Source organism: Planococcus citri, chromosome 1 (assembly GCF_950023065.1).
Source record: "Planococcus citri chromosome 1, ihPlaCitr1.1, whole genome shotgun sequence".
Classification (NCBI taxonomy): Eukaryota; Metazoa; Arthropoda; class Insecta; order Hemiptera; family Pseudococcidae; genus Planococcus; species Planococcus citri.
Window position 1 is genome coordinate 47,809,022 of NC_088677.1, and position 22,986 is coordinate 47,832,007.

The 22,986-nt window shown below is 32.8% G+C and overlaps 1 protein-coding gene across 2 annotated transcripts in view; it reads left to right on the forward strand.

Annotated features, from left to right (window-relative positions):
* The window catches only part of LOC135832388 (protein spinster homolog 1), a 64,012-nt gene that overhangs the window by 22,038 nt on the left and 18,988 nt on the right, over positions 1-22,986 (forward strand). The window contains exon 1 of one of the 2 annotated variants that reach the window (XM_065345605.1): positions 1,671-2,034. The exons of the other annotated variant lie outside the window; for it this stretch is intronic. The gene's annotated coding sequence lies outside the window, so the exon portion shown is untranslated. Of the gene's footprint in view, positions 1-1,670; positions 2,035-22,986 lie in introns of those variants that run through there. 2 annotated transcript variants of the gene reach the window in all.

Sequence of the window (22,986 nt, forward strand, 5' to 3'; positions counted from 1 at the left end):
TGATCGTTTGGTCATTTGTCGTACATTAAAAAAAATATGAATCCAAGTTAAGTATGTTAAAGAAGCTATACATACTTTGTTTACGTTGCCAACTGTGACCTCGTGAATAAATTGCTGTCAAATTGAAAACCTTTTCCCCACTTTTTCGACGAGTTTTCGGATTTTCCATTTTCCGATAAATTCAATGAAAATAATTCAGGTGATTCAGCATCTATACAATCTAAAATTACCTACTCGTAACGCCAAAATTGTTTTGAAAAGGTGGAAAACAGGATGTAAACTGAATTTTAGCTGCCTAGGTATTTTGATAAGATGAAAGAGCCTTTTAGGAAAATTTTTAGTCGACCCCCCCCTCCCCTTCTCAATCCGAAAAATGTGTCCATATATGAGCATGAAAGAATTTCATCTACAATTAAAATCATAAATTTCAAAAAGTATGGCTTGCAACATTTCTCTAATGATTATACTTACCTATACGTACTATAGGTACTTACCTCATATTCTTATACGAAGGAAGTTTTCGGCTCGTCTTTTCATTTCTTACTGACTACAAAATCTTATCAATCTTATCAATCGAAAATAGAGAGAATTATCCATCTTTTGAACACATTAGGTACCTAGTTACCTATTCTCAAAAAAATAAATCAAATTGGTGAGCAAGATTTTTTTTTGAAAAATTGAAATTTTTCGCACAGCTCCCAAAAAAAAGTTTAAGCTAGGCTACATATTCGAACGAAAAATTAGAGATCCTACTAATTGCGTAGAGCCGCAGATTGATTAGAAAATTGAATGGATGAATTATACTGTCTCCGAAAACCAAGCAGATTTCTGGTCACTTGTAAATTACAAATTAAATTTAGAGGCACAATGGTGACATCATGACTTAGTGATCGTAATATTTTTTGTGGCCCATCCTTCTTACAGAAAAATAACTCAAATATATTTTGAGGAGCCAGATGCCAGTTGGCGAAATTATAGTTTACCTACTCACAAAATCGGTATCGTAACATTTTCCGTCTATCAATTTACATTGACCCTGTATGAGTTGAATAGTATGTCGAAGACATTGAAAATGGCAAATTTATCACGTGTAAATTAGCGAAAATTTTCAAAATGTAAATAAATAAACAGAAATAAATTATCATCTTCCTGTACACAATGTGTATGTACGCACATACTACAATATAGAAAAAGAAAACGTGTAAAATTTCCATCGTACTTGAGAATGCAATCACACTGACCAAGTCACCGCGAACAGCAGTAGGTAAATGTTAAGTACCTAGACCTAAACATAAACGTACTTACGTGCATTTAAATTAAATATCGTACACTTTTCTACGATTCGTAACACCAATGTAATTGATGAACAATGAAAATACTCGACAGACAATGAAAATTACCAGACAATTTATTAGTTTCGGTGGATAGGTAAAGGTAAACGGCGCGTCACCATCTCTAACGTGATAATATAGATGTGATAACCGACGACGACGTCGTTGATTATCCGTAAAGACTGTGGGGGAATAACGTTATGAAATTCTTCGAAATGGGATATGACCGGCGTGTAAATAGCGAGTAAATCCAGCTGGTGTTTCCGCGTGATCCGAAACCGATGATTGTCAAGGTTTTACCCATGGTATCCCGCCAGTGTCCATCAGCACAGCAAAACTTGGGTAGGATAACTTGTAGAGAGCTAATTGTGAGTCATCTGCATGGATATTTCTTTTATTGATTGAGTAGATCCATCAGTTCGTAAGTAAGATCCGTAGTGGTATTGTATCGGTTCGTGAGATTGTATCCTGGACGCGTGTTTATTTTACCGCCGTGTTTTTTTTCACACTTGGTCTTCGGTGCCGTCTCGCGACTTTTGTTGTTATCGCTTGGCTAAAAGCTAGCGATTAATTAGCAATTTTTTTTCAATTTTGAGTGATTTCTGTCGATTTTTTTTCACCGGATAGTTCGATTTAGAGGTTTTTTCCCCAACTTGCAGTATTGAAAACGGTGAATTTGTGTTTTTTAAAATTAGTTTCATCAGTGAGTACAACTTTTAATATAGATACCTACTTACACTAAACTTAGCTACCTATATAATACATTTTTTTCTACGTGCTTATTATTGAAAAAATATGCTCGCAATGGCTGAAAAAGTAGTCGAGTAACGAATAATTAATTTGTTCCCGTGGACACGTGCTCAAGGTTTTTCATTACGAGGGTGAATTTTTTTTTTAAATTTTAATTACCTAAAAATATCTTCAAATTGTCAAATTTTTTTCTTTGAAACGAGGGAAAAATTATCTCGAGTCCTTGGAACCGGTACCTTTCTCATTTAATTAGATGTTGATTTATTTTATGTATGATTTTGAGCTCGACCAAAAAATTAATTAAAATTTTCCACAGATCTAAACAGTTGAAAATTGAAAAAAAATCTCGAATATTTCAAATTAATCGTCTTGACAATTAAGAATTTCTTATTAAGTAATCTTTCATCGTGAAAAGTAATCTTTTCCTCATTTTCATCGGTTAATCGAGTGAAATGAAGACAAAAGAGTGGATATTCGTGTATACGAGAAAATTAATTTTGAACTATCGAGGCTCTATATTATATACTTAATTTAGCGTAGTTTTTTTATGTATTCGAATTTATAAACCTGCTATTTTTATGTATCGAATAGCTCGCCTAATTAATAATGTAGGTATCGTATATTATGTTAGTTAATGAATTCCAATCTCGGTGACACTAAAAAAATAAAAGGAAAGAAAAGCCAGCTGCGAAAACATCTCGAATTATTTGTTGTGGTTTCTGAAAAATATAAAATTTTTTTCCTATAACTACATACTTCTCACCTCGGCATGTTTGTGCTTCGAAACCATGCTTGGAAATCTGATACGAGTGAAAACTGAAATTTCCAACGAAAATGTGATTAACTTAATGAATTATTTTCGCATCGTATATACTTAGCTGTTTTTCTCCCTTTTTTTACTTTGTGTTTTTATTGTCACAAGCTTTCTTTGCCTTTTTATCTAGTCTTTTGCAACAAATTGAAAAGTGGTTTTTATTTTAAAAAATTTGAAAATGTTGCCGAGATGATAAGGTAGGTGTAGGTAGTATTTCGACCCTTGTAGACTTCGAATATTTTCACGTTTGTTTACAAATGAGCGAACTGCCAAGCTTACATCGTGTAAAGATGGTCACGTACTACCTACTATATTTTGGTATAATTATTTTTGAAAATTTACTTTTTCTATGTACTATGGTAATTCAAATTCCTCGTGTTCTTACTATTTTTTTATTTCAGTGTTGGAAATTCTGGAAATATTGCCAAAAAAATGTATAATTGCTGTTTGCAAACTTTTTATTACTCGAACGAGACAGTTCGGTTAATTCGAAATCGGAAAACTGATGGAAAATTAAAAAGTTGATGAAATTTTGATTAGATTCTTTGTGAAATAAATTTCACCAATAATAACAAATTGTAGATTATTGAAAATTGTTAATTATTTTTGACGTTTTTTTTGTCTGTTTGAAATTTTATTCAAACATATCAAAATGTAACTTAATCGATTTTTGGATTCTATCAAATAGCAGGCTTACAACTTACTTACCTATATGTACAATTTCGAAAATGGTGTTTTTTCCAACAACTATAATGAAAATTTCCTAATCCTGTGAGCTTGAGTCTGGTACATGGGTATTAGAAATTCGCTATAAAATTACTATATAAGATTTGCATCGTTCGAGTAAGTTTTTTAGGCGCGAGAAAAGGTTGATTAAATTTTCAAAATACACGAGTTACCACTGTAAGAAAATTACTTTTAAATGACGCCATTAAGTTTTCTTATAGATTCAGAAATTTAACGCCGGTAATCTTATAGTTGAAAGTTTAATTCTTATAGCAAGTTAATGAAAGTTGGTAGGTAGGCAGTTTTTTTCCATGCCAGCGTGTCCATACGATAAATTAGAAATAGATTCATTTGAAATTTAATACCATCACGTGTAGGTACTTGATCGTTTAAACTTTCCAAAAGTTGCAAAGCAGTAAAGAAAAAAAGTAATTGATGCCAAATACGAGTAATTTGTCGAGTTTCAAAGTAAAACGATTTCCGTGTTTGAGATGATTCGAATTGAAGTAGCGATTTCAGTGAAACAGAGAAGTAGGTACCAGCAAAGAGCGTTCTTATACAGGGTGCGCAGAAATATCGAGTACCATTGAAAAAGTTTTGTGTCAGATGTCAGATGTTTCGGTTGGTCACAGTAAATAACGTAATGATGATGTCATATGATTGGTTGTTGGACTGAGGTGATAACATTCCACCAATCATATATGCACCTACTTACCTATTTCATTTTGCCAATACACGGAAAAAAAAATTAATAAAAATTACTATTTCAGAGTGATTTTTACTCAGTCAAAAAAATAGATTTTACCTAGAATTACGTAAAATTTATTACTCTTCATAGTAAAATTTACTAATCTCATAGTAAAAATCACAATATTTTTGAATGGGATCCGGTTATATGAAATAGTAAAAATTATCCATAATTTTTTTTTCCGTGTAGGTACATTGTATAATGTAGATAATATGTATTTTATTTTTAACAAAAAACTTTCTTTGGGGTAGGTACTCGATATTTCTGCGCACCCTGTAGTGGAGTTGGAAAACTTAATGTGTTTCAGAATTCCTCTTGAATTATACTCAAAAGGTTTTCCAAGATGTTGAATTGATTTACAGAGACCTTTTAATGCAAATTCTATTCTCCCAGAAGAAATCTTTGATACATTTAAATTACTTACGCGGTCGAGAAAGTTAACTATCCGTATGTAAGTTATACGAGGTTTGTTGATGTTCAAGTGGTCGTCCAGTCGTCCATTACATCATATAATTGAAGAAGATGTAGGAGAAAGGGATGCTTTATGGGTTTTACTGTTTGACTTTGTCGGGCTTACTTGTGGTTCGTCTTTTGGAAAATATGTACGTATTAGAGTTATTTGCGATGAATTTTTTCTTTATGAAAAATTACATATTTCTCAAAAAGGTTTGAGAAGTATTTTTCGGTATTTATTTCCTCGTATAATTTACTGGGAACGATATAATTTAAAATATTTAAAAAACTATTCGCTCATTAAATATTCTTCTTTAGAACATACATAATTAGGGTTTCAACTTTCAACCTGTCGATTTGAGATCATTATACCACAATAGAATATATTTGTACGTAAAATTCATTTGGTCGGGTGATTTTGTGAAAAATCCATCTTACTAGTTAAGGTCTTATGCAAATTTTTTTTAACGCGATAATTTCATTTTCTATGTACATATCTATATTTTTACATCTTTCAATGAACTTTTCTATGAACTTTAAAACGCAAAACAAATGCATGTAAAGAAACAATACTTATCTTGTGAGCGAGAAATTTTTTCTGAAACGACTTGTGCTACAACTCCGGTGATATCCCTTTCCTGTCCCTTCTCTCTCCCTAACATTCCGGTTGAAGGCAGGAATTCATTCTGAGCACACGTTTGAGGAACTTTCCGCAACTATAGGGGTGGGATGGAGGAGGGTACTAGTTATAAAGGTTAAATTTTAAGTAGGTAGACATTTTTGAATTTTCTCTATTTAAAAAAGTTTCAAAATTTCCAACTGGCAAAGTAATTTTCTTATGTTTCTTAGGTAGGTACGTAAAATGAAATGTACTGGTATTGAAATTGCGTATTCTCATTCTGCCTCATTCAATTCATGATTTGTTTCATATTTCGCTTCGCAAAATCATATTTTTGATCATTTTTTCATCTTGAAAATTATTTTCATCGATCAAGAGGATGGCCTACCTAGGGTTTCCAGAAATAGAACTCAGTCGTGGTGATGAACTGATGAGTCTTTGTCTATAACCAAAGATAGGTAGATACCTTCCTTAGGTGCAAATATAAAATTTGCATGAAGTTGTAATCACGTTTTCAGATATTTTTGGAGAGCTGTAATTTTGATTATGGCGATGATTGAAAAACTGTAATTTTATTTTTATGGCAGTTAGGTTAGCAGATACTTGGATTGTATAAGGTTGAAATTGGTATTTAGATTTTTTCAAGACTTTGTAACACCTTAACTGTAATCTTCGCCTATCAAGTAGGTACATACTTACATTCTCTGATACAAAAAAAAAAAAAAAAAAAAACACGCTCAAGGTCGTTTATGGATCCAAAACCGCGTCAGCTATGCATATGGCAGGCACAACTGATGTACAACTGTTCACTCTTCATTAAAAAAAATACCCTCATGGTTATCATGAATCATGTGTAGTTATATTGATCAATAAAGAATCATACCTAGTACCTATCTATAAAGATGGTTGGTTTTCTGTTTAAAATTGCTACAAAAACTAAAATCATTTTCTGCTTTTGAATGCTGAATTTACTTGTAGGCATGTACATACCTATACCTACCTATTTTCAATTTTTTATGTCTTTTCAACAAATCCATTCTAATACTTTCTGTTTCTCGGAATTTTTTCAAGAATGTTTTTCACAAAACCCCGTTGTCCCAAGGCAAGATGTAAAATGATTCTCAAAATGTTATGAAAAGTCTGAAAATTCTAAACAAAAAGACTTCAAATTTTGACCGAAATTCAATTTTAAAAAGGATTTTCTATTTTCAGTAGGAGGAGCTACTGTAGGAATGCTAACAACAAATTGTAATTCAAAGTTTTGGGACATACTTACAAATAAATTGAAAATTTTGGAACTCTCGAAAACATTTACTATCAACTTTAGCTTCAAAACTACGGCATTGAAACTTTTTTCAAAACTTATGGTGAGCTTTAAACTTTGAATTTGAAAAAAAACGACAACAACAACATTTGGTTTGTATTTCTCTAAATCATGGTACCTATAGTTATATGTACCAATTTTTTCTATGAGTAGTACCGACCACCTTATTCAAACACCAATTTGCATACCATGAGAAAAAAGAAGCAATTTTTTAAAAAAATTGCGTGAATAGAAGAAAAATACTTGCAAACTCGTAGTTGCAAAAATATATACGTAGCTAAATTGATACTTCGTAATTTAATTTTTCATTTCTGGAAAAATGATGGAAAATTTGCTTTCACTCAATCTAAAGGCTTACTTATACTTTGGACTTGATAGACGACTCTAAAGCTAGGTAACTGTCTTTGTGCAAGTAAAACTTACCTAATGGTGCTGAAAGAATCTTCTTAATTTCTAAAAAAAAAAAATGTTTTCTGTCAAGAGATCGAAGGGAAGAAGATACAATGAATAGGTGTACTCGTATTTTAAATTTAAGGAAATGAAATCGAAAAGTCAGAGATTTTCTAAAAGTTGACTGAATTGATGTAACCGTTCATTAAAGCAGCTCAGAACTACGACTAAGAGGGTGCTGAAGAATAAAATTGGATCATCTTTACTTCCATTATTGACCCTTTTATGTGTACTTTTAAAAAACAATTTCCAAACATTCAAAAAAGAATAGATAAAATTTCTTCGTGTTGCCAAATTTTATCGTATGAATACTTAAGCAAAAAAATTCGATTACACTTTTGCAAATATTTACGATGCCTAGAAGAAAAAGTGTTACGGTTTCCAAAATAATTTTTCAATAAAATTACTTATAGGTTCGTAGGACTGAGGAGACAGCTTTCGATATTGGTTGCAAGCTTGAAATACGTAACCTACCTTTTACCATCATATTGGCAAGACCGGCATGGTATGGGTTATAATAACATTTTTCTTTATTTTCTCATCAGTACAGTTTATACAGTTACGTATACGTACTAGGTACGACGACGGTCCGAAGAAAAGTACGAGTATTTTCTTTGAGAGATTTATGAAAAATGTAGGTTTTAAAAGCAATTTCCGGCGTGAAGCGTACTCACGTCAAGTTTCGACAGCCAGCAAAATATTTACGATGAAGTTCGAATACATCACGTCAAAGGAAATGGAAAAGGTGCGTAAGCTTTTTGCGATAATTTGGCTGCTTCAAATAGATAGAAAGTGAATTCGTCAAAGATGAGAATAAAAAGAGACACCTGTAACGTGGACTGTAATATTCTTTTTTTCGGAGGAATTGCGGAGGCTGGCTGTAGAAAATACTTGTGGAATGACGTCAATTCGATGTGGTAAAAAGCTCGGCCCTTGAACTTGACCCTGAGATTTTCAAACCTCCACTTATTTTGATATTTTTAGTATTTTTCATTATTTAGGTAGCAAAAAAAAATGTGCTTTTAATTAGGGACCTACCAGTTTACTATGAAGGGTTATATTGTTTATGAAACATGCCGTTTAAAATGATTTTTCAATTTTACATGGTTTTTTCGGGTGATTTTGTATAGAAAAAAAGGGGATTAGACTCAAAGGCCATTTTTTTAGAATTCACTTATTTTTTTTCAAGTTTTAGAAGATTTTGAAACTTTAAAATGGAATTGAAGAATCTTTTGGGTCAGATTTAAGGTTGAAGCTTTATACATAGATACCTATTCTTACTGCTGTATTTCAATAGCCAGCTTTCAAATTGAAAAAAAAAAAAAGGAAAATGATCACAACCCAGCTTAATATCACATTCGAACCGGATGAATCGAAGAATCGGTAGCCTATCTTTAAAAAATACACCAATGTAGTCGTAGTACCGCGTGTGTTAAATAAGTTTTATTGTTATTACATAATCGCAAAGATACACGACCTTGCATAAGAAAATTACGGTTATTCGAGTCATGAGGTGTGAACGCGTTAGCGGTAGGTACTAGGTACTTAGTAAGTACAAGTACCTAATACACAATCTAGGATGGTTGTCATTTAACCGAGATGTTGTGATTTTTTTCATACCTACTCTTATTATCTACTTGTACTAATACTTATGCAGAAATTATTTAAAGAAGATTATATGCACGATTTCTTCGGCATTAAATTACGTAACGTTGATAAATCGTTCGGAAATAATGCTCGAGTAATTATAGCGCTAACGAAAACCCTCGCAGAAGATTAAAAATTATAAAATTTTCCCATCTTTGAACTCGCAAAGCCTCTCCAGTAACGAGCGCAGGATCGAAAGGGCGAAAAAAACGCCACTGTCGAGTTAAAGGTCAAATCATCAATTTTCAAGGTGCTCTTTAATGTTTTATTTAGTTTTTCTCCATAGGTTTCATCAACTTTATTGAAAGGGTCGGCATGTTTAATTTACTAACTCGATGATTTTTCCCCACTCTGCCCTCTCGTTGATTATATAAATTGCGCGATTTTAATTTTTTTGCGTGAATTTGTAGCGAAAGATTAAGGGGCCTTCTGCCATAATTAGTCCATTCTGCCAATGGAACATCGGTCAATTATTTCATTAACGTCTTCATGACGTTAATTTATTATGTTTTTATTTTGTTCAGGTCCGACGACGCCGATTGTTCGCTATAAGTATATTATTAATTAGCTAGCGGTTCAGTAATTATACTATTTCATTCATTTAGTTCGAGTTGCGTCGATCAACTAGAAATTTCAATGTTAAATTTTTTTTTAGTTTCCCAAAGATGAAAATTTTTTCTGGTTATTTTCAACGTGAAACGCGCTAAGCAAAACAAACTGCAGAGGAAAGTGTTAAAACGAGAATACATAATTAATGAGAAGGTTTAGGGAAGAAAGTGTTTTTATAATTTTTTTTTGCGACTTTGCAAAACTTTATATCGAGCGAAATTTCCAGTAAAAAGTTTTCGAAATGAATATGTATGCGAGTTATTGTTTCTTTTACTTCCAACAATTTATCAAAAAACAAGTTTTTTCTCGAAATTAAAAGGAAAACTTGCCTAGTTATGGTACGTGCGAATAAAAAAGGATTTATTCATTCATATTTTTGGTCGTATTAGCTGTATTTATTCGGTTTTTCTTGTTAGCATTCCTGAAGAAGATTGATGTAAAAATTTGGAATTTTGATAAAATTGATGTCATCAAGTTTTCTAATTTCACCTAGGTAGGTATACCTATTGCCTAGTTGTTTTTCGAAAATTACTATCAACTCTATTAAACTCAATTCTAGAAGATCTAGGTATAGGTAATATTTCCTTACAAACTTGATTCCTGCGTGTAACCGCGAAAAACAAGTACCTACCTATTACAGATTTGGACCAGATTCACATGGGTGGTATTTTTTGAGTTGGAAAGCCACCTAAAAAAATTTCCAAACGGTGTGGTGGCAAGGGATCTCAAAGTAGGGTAATTTTCCAAAAAAACACCGTTTTTTTGACCTGGACACCCCCTAAGCGTGGAGACAAATTCTGGAAACAGCACTAAAATGGTGCGATTTGAGTTTTTACATCCCCTCGAACCATTACCAACTCGATTCGAGGGTACTTTTAGTCCCCAACCAGGTGTTCAGAAGTTGGCAAATTGAGAAATTTGAGATTTCTCATCTTTTAATAATCGCATGCTATACCATATACCCAAACATTTTAAAAATAGGAATATAGTTAGGTATGTTATCCTATTCTCAGTATCCTCGGATTACTTATAGTAGAACAAAGGTGTTAATGTAAAACAGGGGACTTAATTTTTTATTACAATTATTAAGAGCGATCTGCTTTCCCCTCCCCACCCAAATTAAATTATATGTTGAAAGGCGTTGTTGAAATGAACGAGCTTACATTTCCCGGCTTGACAGTTGTACGAGATACGATATCATTGATGTTGCATGTCTATACTGAAAAAATTTCCTCACAAGATCACGTGTGATCAAGTTATAATTTTTTTCCTGGGATGCATATTTAGTCGATCAATTTCATTAGGCATTTCAAAATGATGTCTTCAGCTCTTCGCGTACAAGTTTTGTAAATTCATATAACCGAGGGAAATTTCGTTGTTAAATTTTTGCATTGATTATTATCGTCGATTTACGTAAAACTTACGAACAGACGATGGGTTAAGTGGCGCGAAATAGCGTGAATTATCGTAGCAACTTTCCATAGATGTTCATTTAAATGAAAAAAACGTACGATGAATATATATTAGGTAATACCTAGTGTTAAGATTCTTGAAATTCTCAACATGTCCATTTCATTTTGGTCGAACGCTAATGAATCAATTATAATCTGAAACGTGGCAACGTATTGGCTGCAAAATTACACATTTTTGATTCGTTTAATTATGTTGTAATATTAAGTAGGTATCTATAGAAATGGAGATTTGTAGTTACCTACCTGCTAATAAAATATGGATTCGCTTTGGTTTTTTTTTCAGAGTTTTGGATTTTTTTCAAGTTTAAAAAGAACAATAATAATTTGTGACTTTTCATATGCTTTGTTTTTGAATCATATCGATTCGGTACATTTTTTAAGGTGAGGAAAGGAATGGTAGAGGAGGGGAGACAGTATGTGTGATAATTATTTTGGTAAAAGGAAATGTGAAAATTAACCATACACTTGAAATGATTGGAATATGATTTCGGGTTTTCCCACAAAGTTTAGCAAATTGATAAATTTTAGTTTCGAAGAGTGTCTTTTCAAAGGTACTTAGTTTCAATTGATCTCTCAAATCTTTGTTTTATTTTTTTGGTTTCCTTCTTTTAGTTTACCTATACCTACCTATAATCTACATAGTACAAACGGATAGGCCCACGTAATATGTTTACAAGCCTAATAATAAAAGCAAGGGTAGATCTTCACACGAGAAGAAAACTATAACACGTTTATTTTAGTCTGTAAATAATTTCAAAATGCTAATAAGCACGTTTTATTTCGTAAATTTCACGCGTCGTCGGATTAATAAATTAACGAAGCTTTTACACACTGCTCGTTCTCCGTACACAATATTGGCCAATCGAGAAAAGGGTAAGTTTAATGCAGTTGTTGCTTGTCGCCATTATAATAACGTGGCATAGGTATTCGTGTTTGGAATAGTACGAGTAGGTATACATGGAGGCTGAAGGTCGATACTGTGTAAATTACATGCAATATAAAGTTCTCATCTTAAAAATTATATATCAATTACAATAAGGAAGTATATTTATTAATTAAAACGTTGTAAGTAATAAGACGAAACAATCGTAATGATAAGTTTACGTGGTTGATTTTTTTCTATACCTATACTTACCTATACAAATTTTTTATATATTTCTCTATACCTATCACATATGCGTGTCCATAAAAAGTTTCAAAACAAACTTTTATTTTTGTTACCTACCGTGCCACGTGTTTCGCAGCGGGAAGTTGTAAAATTGGCGATTTTTTTACGATGATAATGAATACGAAATTAATTTTTTTTTTTCGTAAAATTGCGTAGGTATTATATTCGGTAGGATTTTTTGGCGTGTGCAAACGAGTCGTTTTCGAGCTAGTAAAAGCGATGATAAGGCTGTAAAATAGCTTGATTTATATTGCAAAGCGTATGTAAGAAAATTAAAAGTAAATAGTATTCATGTTTAATGACGTTAGCAAGCTCCAGACGTACGTACATAGGTAGGTAGGTACGAGTATGTACTACACACACACCTACGTGTGGGTAGCTCGCAAAAGCTTCAAGATTAATGTTGGCAAAAGTTAAAACCGAAAGTGAAGTTGTACTTTTATACGATGTGCCTTTTCTTTGCTGGCGTATTTATTTACCCAACCGCGTACATACGTTTGAAATTTTCATCGTGTATTTATTGTAAATGAAATGAAATCAAACGTCGAAAAGTTTATAATCGTAGTTTGATTATTTACTTTCAATTTCTGTGTCGGTTTTTCACTCCTTTTAGATATTAACCGTGAATCTTGGTGTCGATGATTTGACTACTGTACACAACCTTGAACGGGAATGCATCGATTTTGGATTATTTCCTCAATTAAAAGGTTTACTTTTGGTTATAGGTATGCACATCGGCTGCTGTTCAGCACTAGTAACACAGAATGAACTAAGGTCACACTTCTTATAAGTAGGCACCGTGCCTTTGTTAATTAAGATACAATTGTACGTATGCGAAACAGAGAAATGCAATTCATCCAGAAACGGAACGAGACTGGTTAAATTAAGGTAAACCGAAGGATATTGTGTCTGGTGCAGTATAACATTGCACCGAGATCAAGTATAGTTAGAAAGAGAAAGAGGGAAAAAAGAATTTAAAAATACACCTAGTCAAGTTACCTACTAGGATTTTCATGTGTTCATAAATAATATATGCTCTATCAAATCAATGTATGTACATACTTATACCTAGTAGAATCGTTAGTGGAAATCAATTCGAGCCGGATTTACCTTGGATTCTTAATTATTGGGTGTGAAGCTCCGGTATCACGTATCCGCAAAAAATTCTTGGTCTGTAGGGTGATTTGAAATTTTTTTTCATTCCCACGTCGATCGATCATTTGAATCTCAAGGCAGATATCGATTAATACGAAACAGGTACGCATTGTATGTGTACTTATAGTTCACAATACATCATAAATTTCCTACGGTTTACCTTGGATCAATGTCAGGTGTAGGTGGAGTACGAAATTTATTCGATCATGCAGCGCTGTATGCGTGATTAACGCGTTGAAATACCGCGTCTGCTAAACTGGAATTTTTGTACGTGTTTTTTTTTTTTTGCTTCATTGTTTTGACGCGTGTAGTATACACACTTACACAGTAGCACGCGACAAGTACCTATCTAATCATTTTCAAGTAGGACCATAGGCTATGTCTACAAAAGACGTCCCTGGAGGTGGTGTTATAATTGTGCTTGGTACGATGAGGTCCTTTTATCTTCTAGCGACAAAATCATCCTAGATCCTTAAAATTTCCATTTTTTTTTTTTTTGACTATATAACTAAATTGATTTTTTTTTTAATCCTGGCAAAATTTTAGAATAAAGGAAATCAGAAAGAGAGAGTCGTATACTTATGGTATGTTTTAAAAAGCTACAATTTGAAAACCACATCCCTGTAACTTCTATCAAGGGTGAAATTTAGCCCAAGAGCTTCTTCCAAAAGTGGTTACTATATCTAATGAGGCAATTTTAATGTTGGGAGTGGACTTTATCATTGAAGCCGATGGTATTAGGATACAAAAATACACCTCACAATAAATTTCAGGAGCTGAATTTCATTTTTTGGGGGGGGGAAATTTTTAAATTTATTTAGTACCTATGTACTACCTGTACCTACCTATTTCATTTTCTGGTTTTAAAAATGTTTACAAATTGTCTTCTCAACATTCCTCAGTTTTTATTCTTGTAGAAAACCAAAATTAATTGTGAATTATTTTTTAAAGTTGAGGTGAGCAAAAAGTGGGCAAATTTTTTGAGATTTGAAAATAAGGATCACATCTATACCTATACTTACTTACTCTTTAAAGCCAATTATGCCCAACTTATAACTTTATAAGGCTATGTACCTATATCCAAAAAGGATCCCAAAAAACGATAGAATCCCTTTACCTCCTTTCCCTTTTGATTAAATTGAAAATTGTTTCCTTCGCGAAAACCTCATTTTTAAGGAAAAAGATCGAATTTTGTCGTCTTCAAGGGTTGAAGAAAGATGGAATCGCTTTTGTAAAGCCAGATGTTGGTAGTTTCGAAACACCCTTTGTATTTTCACGTGATTCTCGGCGTTTTATCTACATATTATGTTTACGCATTAAATGACAAAAGGTAGACGACGCTTCGCGGTTAATTGAAATTAGTGTCGAGTTTGTATAGTGAAAGCTCGCGAGATAAATCTAGCTGCTGTAAAATTACGAAGATTTCATTTCCAATTTAACGTATCTATTGTAGAATCTGACTTTAAATTGACGTCGTGTTCGTCTCTCGTAAACGATATCAAGGATTCTGTATGCACAAATGTTGACAGGTCAAGTGATATATATTTTGTGTATTTGCAATAAACCATGTTCGACAACGCGGTACCTACTACCTACGATACAATACAAACGAGCGAATTTTTCCACCATCAAAATCCCATGTACGAGTACCTGCTTGTAAGCTGATTCCACCAACGAGAATTTTCTTTTATCTGCCCTGGGTACTGGAAAATTTATTTTTTTAAGACTTCTGAAGTTGATTTATTTCACGTTTGTTGTAAAATGAGAAACTGGTAATACCTACTTAATGTCGTGTAATAACAATGTGAATTATTTTTAAATTACCTGTGTCTTTACCTACATGTACGTAGTTGGTACTAAGTTGCCTCTCGCCCTCTCATCCTAATGATAAATTTATCCGCGCGGTGTCGAGATTTCGACGAGTTTATGTAAAATTCGTGATTTTCTTAGGAGTTGTTAGTAAATGGATGATGTGATTTACGAGCGCATTATATAATGTCGAAGAATTTCAAGTTCGAGGTAAAATTAAACGTGTACATGGACCATCGATCGTGTTACAAGATTGACCTTCGTGAATAAAAAAAATTTATACCTAGATTATACCTCTCTGAGAACGTTCATCTCGTTTAATTATAATTACGTTTTGCCGAAAAAAATACGTAATTTTTCCGTTTTATTTCCGCGCTTGGTGTTTCGAAACCGGAAACGTTTATGAGAAAATTAATATACAGATAAACGCGCGACGAAGGTAAATCAAACTTATTAGGTAAAACATGAAATGCACGTTACTTAGTTACGTGTAATTAAAACTGTTCAAATTCAAACATCCAAACTTTTAAATTAGCCCTGAAGTCAAAAGGCGTCGTCATCATCATGTTAATTGAAAATTCATTATTGATATTTTCAAAGTTATGCGCCGTGTAAATGGATTTATTGCTGCAGCATCTTCCAAGACCTTGTTCATGAGAGTAATATGAGTATGGTTTGGCGGATGTAAGTAGGTATTGTGTAATCTAGATACATGTTATTACTAAGTAGATGTAGTATAATCCTTATTACGGCGTGATTAATTATTCTGGTGTAACTTAATCAAGCTATAGGAAAATAATTTTTAAAATTATGCATAAATCCCACGTACCTGCAGTAAATCCTGTACTGAGACCTAAGTACCACTTATATTTACCTATGCATTTTAACCTTCTATCTACCTCAATTTTTGAAGTTTGGAACCATCAATGATCGAATGTTCTCTCGTATGCAGAAGGTGTCAAGAGTGTTCCTATGAAATTCTAGTAGCCTACTTATAATTTCGAGAAGACATTAGAAGCTCATTAGGTTGAGGTAGGGTAGCCATCTTTTTTCTTTTTTTTCTTTAAAAAAAAAAGTGAAAAATCACCTCAAGTGTTTTGGCAAAAAATAGTTAGGTATACTTAGTGTGTCTCTTTCAATCAATGTGTTTATTTAGTCTAAAGCAAAATCGAGGAGAGAGTTCAGGGACGTACCTACGAGTACCTACATATATCGAGAATTTTATTTTTTATCATGTTTTTTGACGTTACCTATCTTACACCTTTTTAAAAACCTTTTTCTCAACTACCTGAAAAAAGTAAAACTCACCTTATCTTATATTATAGGTACTCTTATGGTCGCAGAGATTACCCTCCTCTCTCCCTTCTCCTCCACTCCATAAAAAAAACACCAATAGATGGACAAGAATTGAAAAAGATATCTATTTTGACGTCAAAAGTGTCTTGTAAGAGACTGGATTTACGAAATTACGATGAAAAGAGTTATAAAAAACGTAATTTTTCTCATCCATTTGAAAATATTCATGAACTTGAAATTTGAATTTTCTTAGCTTCCGAAACACCAAAAATGTGAAACATTAACGACCTCTTTGAAATTGAATTTCGCGAATTAACGTTTTTGCGAGTTCATTTTTCATGTTAAACATTTCATCAAGTTTAAGAAAAGGAAGGTATGTATAATACCTAGCTACAGCATACGTACATCTTCTGAAGCTTTTTGCAAGTCGCCGAAATTAATCTATTAATCATTTTAATTCCTTTCAAGTTTTCTCAAACAATTCACATTTTTATTACAAAACTTCACGAATTTGTACTAATAAGCGATTAGAGAAACGATCCATTTAAAATTAGCGTTTAAATTTCTTGCGATGTACGTATACCTACCTACAATGTACATGGACCATTTATTCAAGGTGAATACCTCCTCAAATTTCGAGATTACCTGCCGTCATTTTGAGTAACATGGGACATCATAAATGAGTTAAATATGGAATAGGTACGTTGTTGTACTTTTGTACCTGAGAATTGCAAAGATTTTATGAATCTATCTACATACACACAAACACTACACATTATACGTACAATCAATGTTGTTAACACAATGTCTTTAAAAAAAAATGTAAGAGTGTGTATTCCACATCCACATAAGATGCAGTAAAATGAAAATACCCAACATGTGGTACACAGATTGTACTTGAAATTCGAGTCAGCATAAGAGTATCCATTATGTAAAATATGTAGCCTATATAAAAAAATCTAGGTACCTACATTTCGAAAAGTTTTTTTCCCTTGTAGAAGATTACGAAGGCTTTGAATGACATAAAAATATGATACCTATTCAGATCGAAACGAGAAAAAAGGTTTAAGGGATCGATACTACCTACGATGGAATAGTTAGAATTGCAGATTATATAGACTCGAAGTTGGAAAAAATTAACGCGGTGACTCCGACGGAAACGTCATTTTAAAAGTTTAAACGAATGGTAAATCCTGATACGTGGGAACTATTTGTGTAATTGAGCGGAGCAGCAAAAATGAATGGGTTGTGATTTTGCTGAGTTTTTTTTTTTACGTCCACGTCATTCAAGTTGAATGTAAAATCTTCCAAACGAATTTTTATAGCCTATGGATAGTTGAAAGAGGTCGTCGATATTTCAAGATGAGTGATGAGAGGAGAATTGATTGTCAAAATATAATTAGAATTATAAATCCAAGTTGAAGAAGTATAGAAATTTTGTTTCTTTTGAAATAGACAAAATTATATCAATCTTTGAAATCCTCTTTGAGAACATCTTTACGTGGAATTGGCAGAAAAATTTCGGAAACAATATAAAGCTAGACTGAAAGAGCACATTATGCAAGCAATAGTCAAAATTTCAATACGGTTCTGAAGTTCATTTTTTAATTTTTGATCAATTTTTGAAAATCGTAGGACTAAAAAAATCAAAACTCAAAAGCCAAAATTTGGTAGTTAATGTACCCTATTTTTGACTTCTCAAGTCGATTGGAAGTCCTAGTTTTGAGCTATCATGAGGTCTCTCCAGCAAATTTTTTGGAAATGACAATTTCAATCGAATTGCAATAAGCTACCTACCTAGTTACCTACCTACCCCAATTAAGTTGCTTGTAGAAAGCTATAATCATTTGTTATACACCAGGCATATTTCTAAATTGCTTCCGCTGACTTTTTGCAGATTCCAATTTTCCAAAAAGTGCCATTAAATCTATGAACTTATTCGCTATTTTTCCAGAATCGGTTTCTACCATTTCGGCATAATTTCAGTTTTATGAAGAAATTTATCGCGGTGCTGCTCCGGTAGAAAGCAATTTTGAAAAAAATGGTTTGAAGTAGGCAAACAACATGCATTCGAACTCGTTTACAAATGCAGGAGTACCTACTTACATACATTTGGCTGGATTTTGGAGCGTTTTTATAAAACTGAGATTCCCAAAATTTCGGTTGGAAATTTCTCACAGTCGATCTATAGGAGGCTGAAAATGTTTGTATATAGGCTACCAAATTTCAACTGCTCAACTTTATTGGGTGCAATTTTTTAGAAATTGTAATTTGTAGTTTCCGAAGATGCGATGAAGGCTCTAAAACTGCTTAAAATGACTCGAAACCACTTCCAACGTTTATATCCGTTTACATCGAATTAGGTATACCTATCTCGTTTTCACCACCTATGATTCGTATTATGCCAAAAAAATCTAGACATAGCAATAAATTGCGAAATTTTCGTTATTAATTCATTAGTACGTAGATGCCGTCTTCTTGCTTTCTTAATAAAACAGCGTCCTTCATTACCATTCGTGTCATTTTATTAACTAGAAGCTATAAAAAATGCCATTAATGAGTTCAAGGCTAGTGCTGCCCTCTGGCGGATAGTTCAACACAATCACGATGGTACTTACTCGATTTCGTTCGCTTCCATGTGAGTTCACATTTCTGCAGAAATAATATTTTCCATTTTCGTGTCTATAATCTATAGATTATTATACCTTACCTACCTACAGTAGACATACTTAAGATTCTCTGGTTTATAATCCACGTGCTTAAATTGTTGTGGGTACCTACACCTATATAGGTACTTAGATTTCAATAATGGCTATTTTATGTCGATTTGTATTATATGGTCACGTTGGTGCGTTTTTTCTTGTTTTTCCCCCTTCAATGTACCTACCTACCTACCTACCTACCTACCTACCTACCTACACGTCCGTCGCGTCGTCCGAGTTCATTGATATGATGCATTTGTATTTGTAAACAGAAAAGCGTTGGCGTACCTAGAAAAAAAAGAAGCGTTTCTTTGATAGAGTTATACCGCGTTAAAAGCGTTATTGTGCTTTTGAGATATTTTCAAAATTAAATTATGTAACGGGGAAATGAACGTAATGAAATGCTCTTGGTCTTACCAATACCTACTTACGTTTTAAAAATATTTCGCTGGGAGCTGATGTAATCGTAAATTGAAATTTTCATAAGTAACATAAGAAAGATTTTTACAGAGTAATTTTGAAAAATTTCTCGAAAACATTTTCAAAACTTGTATGGTATTCGAAGTCGGTATCGAGTTTATAAGTTAGTTAAGGGTTTTACTTTGAAATACTCGTACATTAAATCAAAAATTGAAAAAAGAACTCGCGACGAGTTGAATTGCGCGAATAAAAGACCTTGGGAACTTCTTCGTTGTATAAAATTTTTCGTCGAGATGTTTGAAATGTTGAAGAAAGGCGAAATTTTATGCAGCAGCCAATTTATTATCGGATATTCTAATGTTGAAAAGTTATACCAACTTCGCCTCTTTCAAAGTAAGTACCTATACAGAATTAACCTGAAAGGTACCTAGGTAAACTTGTTAGGTAGATACTTTGCGAAAAGAAATTACGAATCGAAGCGAAAGAGTCGATTGAATTCTATATTAATTTGAAAATGTTAAATACAATTTGTTAATTTGGTTTTATGAAAAAAATTCACGACAGAGTCGCTTTTCTTTATGCTTTGAAAATCGCTCGAGCGAAAACTATACACCGTCATTGAGCATCGAGTTTTCCTTTTGAAAGTATTTTTTTCTTTTTTTTTTTTTTTTTAATTTCTAATATTTGTTAATTGTTTCGTTCTTTGAATTTCGCACAAGATCTAGCCGTTTGGTGTTTTTTCTTTCTCTTTCTTTTTTCTTCGTTTATTTTATTCGTCGTAGCGTCTAAAATTTTTCCGTTTCTGCCGCAATGTACACGTTTGAAATTGTGTTTCTCGTTTCTCTAATTATTTACATTCGTCTTCTTTTTCCATTAATCGGGCGTTCTATTTTCTCGCGTTTTTCCATCCATTTAACTTTTTCGAGCTCTTCCGTTTTCCACGTTAATTTGGATTCCGTACACTAGTGTACGATGCGGCGAGCGTAGTGAATCTTTTTCTTCTTTCTGTGCTACATTGTTCGTAAGAAGGTATTTTTATCAACTTATTTCGTGATTATGTACTCGATGTAATTATTTTTACGAGTACAATTCCGTTTGTATTTTTACTTTTAGCGGTTTTCAAGATGAAACGACACTAACAATACGTTCTCGAGCTTATTTTCTGAATACGTTATCATACCTAATGTAGGAAATTAAGGGACAGAACGAGCCAAAAGTATTCGTTTACGAAAAAATTCACTCTCTATACCCCGTATGATCCATTATTTTAGTAAAATGTCACTTTCCATTAAGCATATAAACTATGATAAAGGTACCTTTACGATAAACAAAGTTAGAATAGAATAATTCTTAAAACACCTTCGCAAACATCGTAGATATACCTACCGGGTAGAATGGATTGGATACTGGTTACATACCTACATTTTTCTCATTTACGAGAAAACAAGCAAATTTTATTTCATTTCTAACTTACCTACCTTTATACATAGGTAGGTCTAGGTACTTACTCGTACCTATGCGTAAATATATATAGGTACCTACGCAGAAGAAATATATCCTTTGTGTCTACATTATGATTCGCCATGACCTTATTTTTCAAAAGATAAATTCTGTTTGCTGGGAACAAGAACAACTTTGTTATAGGTAATAGTTTTACAGAGTTTCGCGAGCAAAAAAACGACGTTGATTTTTCTTTTCTTTTCTTTCGGAGAAATTTTTTATACTTTTTCAAACGAAGTTAAGATGGTGGTCTTATTGGGGAACTTGACAATTGTGATAAATTTCGTCGATTCGGCGATAAATCCGAATAAATGTTATCTGAAATTCACTCAAACCGAAATAAATGTTGTTTCAAATGAAAGAATTACCCCGGAACGAATAAAGTCTTATCGTTGCGCGACTCGAGAGAAATATTTTCTCTTTCTCGCTGGTGTAACAAGGATTGGATACCGTCTCGTTTAGGACTTTATTTCTTTAATTAGCCTCCATAATAGGGTAACGTTGAGCTACTGTGTATTTTGTCGCGAAGGATCAACGTTCTCATTTACACTAACCAAGAAAATTATCGAAATTTCTAAATCGTCGTAATGGAGCCGCATTTTCCCTCACCGAATAAAATAAATTCAGATTTCGTAGAATATAAGTCTCATACTCGCGTAGATCAAATCGAACTGTCTCTTTGGAGTTGAAAAAAGTATACGAGTATCTCCGATGGTAGGGAATGTTGTTAATGTGTTTATATGACGAGGGTTCGGATCAGAGTGGGTGGGTTAGAGGGGGAATTATGCGTGATGTTATGGTTCTCTTATGTGTATAATGTCGCTCTAGCGAGTCTAGTGTGAAGAAGAAACTCGTTTTTTACAACGAAACGTGATGATTTTCGTGAATAATTTTTTGTAGTTTCCAGTCTATATTTATTCTTAGTATTTTACTGAAATAGGAATTTCTACGATGATTCTTGATTTGTTTGACGTAGTTTGTAAATATGCCACTTGATCGCGTGGAAACCCACTGGAAATTTATTTTTTCTTACTTTCATCTTCGACGAATTATACTTTACATTGGAGAATGAAAATCAAACATCGTAATTTTTGTGAAAGGAACATGTTGCCTATGCTTCAGCGGTTTTAAGGGTGTTTTTTTCAAACAAAATGTTCTCAATCTCAAAAAAATCTTCCACAAACAGATTTTCATCTGGCGAATATCGCGACATTGATCTGAAATCTTTTCTGAGAAATTCATAAATCAACCGAAAAATCGAACTTTTGTTGAAGGTTTATAGAAAATGAAAAAACTCAAATGGAGTGAGAGAAAGCAAGTGAAAAATCAGTTCTCAGTGTGCACCTATTTTTTTTTTATTTGAAAAAGACATTTATTCTTGAATTTTTTCGTTCAGAATACCTATCATACTTAGCATTTCTGCAAATACCTGGTTACTTATTTGAAATTTGTCCGAAATTTTAAAAATGAATTCAATATACCAAAATACCACAGCTAAAAATTCAATTTTGTAAAACGTTCTATCCTATTTCAAAGTTTTATTCAAAACTGTGGATTGTGATGGTAAAATCGAGAAGTTTTCTTGCAAATACCCAGGGCTTTTTTGTGGAGGAGCGCAGTGGGACGCCGTCTCCCCAAAGAAAAGTTTGAAAACATCGAAAAATTTTCATAAAAATGAAAAAATGAACAAATTTGAAAAAAATGAAAAAAATTTGGTAACTTTTCAAAAAATTTTGAATTATCAGAATAGTAAAGTGCGAAAACGAGATCAGAATTATACGATGAAAATTTGGAACTTGCTCTAAATCTAAAATTTAGCATTCAAGTTTGTACCTCAGTGCTTTACCTTGTACTTGCTTAAAACAGAAGTTGGGTAATTTTTTATAATTCCGAAAATATATTTTGTTTAAACAATAAAAAAATAATTTGGTGTGGGTACTTCGATTTTTTTTCTCAAAAATTCAAATGTGGTGGCGGGGGGGGGGGTGTACGA